General features: G+C 40.0%; 1 pseudogene; it reads right to left on the reverse strand.

The window, feature by feature from the left end:
* Nucleotides 1-930: 930 nt before the first annotated feature.
* On the reverse strand, nucleotides 931-1,717 carry LOC101359280 (acidic leucine-rich nuclear phosphoprotein 32 family member E-like; annotated as a pseudogene).
* Nucleotides 1,718-4,676: the final 2,959 nt, after the last annotated feature.

Raw genomic sequence — 4,676 nt, forward strand, 5'->3', positions numbered from 1 at the left:
AAATGAGAAACTATTTTGTTCTGTAAGCCTTCACCTTAAGTGAGAATAACTGCACAATTGGAAGAGCGTAGTCAATGTCACTGAACTGTGCAGGTAGAAATTTTTGAAATGGTGCATCTTTGGCTATGTGTATTTTCACCAAAAAAAAAGGTTGAGAAGTTAGAGGGTAGACATGTTCTGGGGTTGTTAACCAATGTCATAAACAGTATGGGTACTACTGTTTCATGTGAAACTATTTGTCCTTCGCCTGAAGTACAATAAATAAATAAATAAATAAATAAAACCTTGCCAGTCACCTGGCTTAAAAGAGGTTTCAGAAGCCCCCACAGAATCTGTGAACTCTTGCTGGATAGAGTTTTTACCATTCTGTTTCTCCTTTCCAAGTAACTCTTGTGACAAAGAAGCACCCAAATAAATATCCGCAGCCAAAAATGTTACTGCATTCAAACTAGAGATCTCTGGATCAACTCTAAAAAAAATAACCAACTCATCCTTCAAGAAACTATTGTCATTTTGTATTACAGCTGACTGTGATTTCAGTTAGTTTATAAATAAACTTAAAATCTTATAAATGAAATGCATTATACCATAGCTATGTAAAAGCTATCATGTTTTAATTATGGGTTAAAAATGACTAATACAGTGAGCTTGAATTAGAAAAATTAAGTTTCCAAATACATTTCGAGGGAGTTTCACAATGGAGGGGAAGAGGCTTAATGAAAAATTTTCTCTACATTCAATATGGTCATTAACAGACCAATAAATTTTATTTGTAATGATAAAAAAGCAAAATTAGTACCACCACACTTGTTCTATAAGAAGTCACACATTATTTTCTGTAAGGATAGCTGTCATAGATGAAGAAACAAAGAAGACACGATCACTCTGTTGCAAACCCAAGAAAATTAGGAAATCTAGACTCAGAATGATCTAGTCATCTTCTTCTCCATCGTCTTCAATGTCTTGTTTCACTCTTCCCTTGACGACCTTCTTCTTCCTTTTCTTCCTCTCCTTCTTCAACATACTCACCATCATCTTCTTCATCCTGGAAGTCTTTTTTCCTTAAATATGAGAGGTCCGCTTTGTCTTCTCTCTCCCAAATCTGAGCCTGCTTCATCGTCTTTGTCGTCCTCATGCTCCTCTTCTTCCTCCTCCTCTTTCTCATGTCCTTCAGATGGACCAGCTTCATCTTCTTCATCCTCATCATCTTCGTCTCCATCCTCATCACCCTCCTCTTCAGATGCTTCAGGTACTTCACTATCCTCTTGATCAAATCTGTCTAAGTATGTAACTTGCTGCAGCAGTTCAAAAATACTTTGTCTCTAATTTTCCAGGTTTGTGATCTCACAGATAAACAAGTCAAGACTTTTCAAATTTTTAAGATTTTGCAGAGCTTCTACAGTACTGAGATCTTTGATTTTGTTTCCACTTGGATTGAGGTAGGTGTCTTAGGCTAGGTAAGATTTGAGCATTTCTCTGCCAGGTCTTCCAAGCCTCCGGGAATATAATTATTATTAAGTTCTAATTTTCCAAGTTTATTTAAGCTGAGAAGTCAGGCCAGTGAACTTAGTTCCACATCAGCCATACTCAGGGACTGTAGTTCTTAAAAAGCATCAGTCAGGCCACAATTTTCCCATTAGTAATTATCAAAGACTAATTCTGTCACCTCCTCTGGGACTTTGTTCCTTAACGCTAGGTTAATCTTCTTCATCTCCATGTCCTCCACCTACCCTTCTGCCGCTAGTCTCCTCCATTCCCTTTTCCTGCCTTTCTCAACCACCCCTAACCCTAAAATTTAAAAAAGTTTGCAAATGAATGAAAAGAAACACAAGTGCAGCACCCATCACCACCAGATAAGGGTGGGATGGAGGAGAGAATAGCAAATGGAGTCCATAGAGTTTGGACTCTAACTTGGCCGCCACCACCTCCTTGTCCACACACTCCCATGCATGTGCACTCACACACTCACACACCCAAAGTTTCTTTCCCTTCAATGGCTGCTCACTCATTTCTGAATTATTAATTGTTGTTGTTGTTAGGTGCCATGGAGTCGGTTCCAATGCATAGCAACCCTATGTACAACAGAATGAAACACTCCGCGGTCCTATGCCATTCTCACAATCATTGCTATGCTTGAGACCATTGTTGCAGCTAACATGTTAATCCATCTCATTGAGGATCTTCCTCTTTTTCACTGACCTTCTACTTTACCAAGCATGATGTCCTTCTCCACGGACTGGTCTTCATGATAACTTGTCCAAGGTGAAGTTTCGCCATCTTCCTTTATAAGTTGCATTCCAGCTGTGATTCTTCCAAGACAGACCAATGCATTCTTCTGGCCATCCATGGTATATTTAATATTCTTTGCCAACATCATAATTTGAAGGCATCAATTCTTCTTTGGTCTTCCATATTCATTGTCCAGCTTTTTCATGCCTATGAGGTGATTGAAAATACCATGGCTTGGGTCAGGCGCATCTTAGTCCTCAGAGTTGACATCTTTGCTTTTCAATGCTTTGCAGAGTTCTTTTGCAGCAGTTTTGCCCAATGCAATAGGTCATTTGATTTTTCTTTCTTTTTTTAAAAAATTGCAACTTCAGTGAAAGTTTATAGAGCAGATTAGTTTCTCATTACCCGTTAATACACAAATTGCCTAACCAGCAATAGGTCAACACTTTCCCCTTCTCTGTCCAAGGTTCCCTGTTTCCATTCGTTCAGTTTTCCTGTCTCTTCCTGCCTTCTAGTCTTTCCTTTTGGGCTGGTGAGCCCAATAGTTTTGTGTACATGACTGAAGTATCAAGCACATCCCTCACATTTGTTATTGTTGGCCCTATAGACAAGTCTAATCCTTGGCTGAACGTGAACCTCAAGAGTGACTTCATTACTGAGTTAAAAGGGTGTCTTGGGGCCATACTCTTGGGGTTTCTCCAGTCTCTGTGAGACCAGCAAGCCTGGTCTTTTTTGTTTTTGTTTTTTGTCGCAGCGGCGATGGTTGTCAGGGCGGCGGAGACAATAACCAATGCCACAACTCTTACAGAGAAGTGGGGCCAGGAGGGTCACTCTGACGAGTCAAACCTCGACTTCAATCCCGGGAGTTTATTTTATAGTCAATACAGCAAACAATGAAGCAAATAACAGAACAATGGGCTTTGGGTGAATAACAATAAGTTTCGGGCAAGGGAGGAGGAATTCAGGTAAACAAGCCAATCAGTAACAGGTTTGGAAAAACAAGTCGTGACAAGTCTCAACATGTTGGGGACAAGTCTCAACATGTTGTCCAGCATAGAGGCTTTATACATCCATATTTTAAAGGCACATATCCCCACAGTTTTTTGTTTGTGTGTGTGTGTGTGTGTGTGTAAATTTGAATTTTGTTCTACATTTTTCTCCCACTCTGTCTGGCATCCTGTATTGTGATCCCTGGCAGAGCAGTCGGTGGTGGTTACTGGGCACTATCTAGTTATTCTGGGCTCAGTCTGGTGGAAGTTGTTGTAGTTGTGGCCCATTAAGCCTTTGGACTAATTTTTCCCTTGTATCTTTGGTCTTCTTCATTCTCCTTTGCTCCAGGCGGGATGGGACAAGTAGATGTATCTTAGATGGCTGCTCGCAGACTTTAAGACCTCAGTCACTACTCACCACAGTTGGATGTAGAACATTTTCATTGTCGACTATGTTATGCCAACTGAGTTAGATATCCCCTGAGACCATGGTTCCCAGCCCTCAGCCCAGTAGCTCAGTCTCTCAGGGCATTTGGATGTGTCTGTGAAGCTTCTATGACTTGGCCCTTGTCAAGTTGTGCTGACTTCCCCAGTATTGTGTACTACCTTACCCTTCACCAAAGTTACCCCTTGTCTACTATCTAGTTAGTGTTTTTCCCTCCTCACCCCTCCCCTCCCTCATAACCATCAAAGTTTGTTTCTTTCTGTGTGCAAACATTTTCATGTGTTTTTGTAATAATGGTCTCATACATTATTTGTCCTTTTGTGATTGACTTATTTCACTCAGCATAATGCCCTCCAGATTCATCCATGTTGTGAGACGTTTCACAAATTCGTCATTGTTCTTTATCATTGTGTAATATTCCACTGCATATGTACCATAGTTTGATTATTCATTAATCTGTTGATGGGCACTTAGGCTGTTTCCATCTTTTTGCTATTGTCAATAATGCTGCAATGAACATGGGTGTGCATATGTCTATTCCTGTGATGGCTCTTATTTCTCTAGGATATATTCCTAGGAGTGGGAATAGGTGGATCATATGGTATTTCTATTTCTAGCTTTTTAAGGAAGCACCATATTATTTTCCATAGTGGTTGTACAATTTTTGCATTCCCACCAGCAGTGCATAAGAGTTTCAATCTTCCCACAGCCTCTCCAACATTTGTTATTTTCTGTTTTTTTGATTCATGCCAGGAATGCTGGGGTGAGATGGTATCTCATTCTAGTTTTGATTTTTATTTCGCTAATGGCTAGTGATCAGGGAGCATTTCCTCACGTGTCTGTTAGTCACCTGAATGTCTTCTTGGGTGAAGTGTCTGTTCATATCTTTTGTCCATTTTTTTAATTGGATTATTTGTCTTTTTGTTGTAGAGGTGCTGGATTTTCCTGTAGACTGTAGAAATTAGAGGTTTGTTGAATTTGTCATAGCCCAAAATTTTTTCCCAGCCCAAAGG

Source organism: Trichechus manatus, unplaced genomic scaffold (assembly GCF_000243295.1).
Source record: "Trichechus manatus latirostris isolate Lorelei unplaced genomic scaffold, TriManLat1.0 scaffold00044, whole genome shotgun sequence".
NCBI classification, from domain to species: domain Eukaryota; kingdom Metazoa; phylum Chordata; class Mammalia; order Sirenia; family Trichechidae; genus Trichechus; species Trichechus manatus.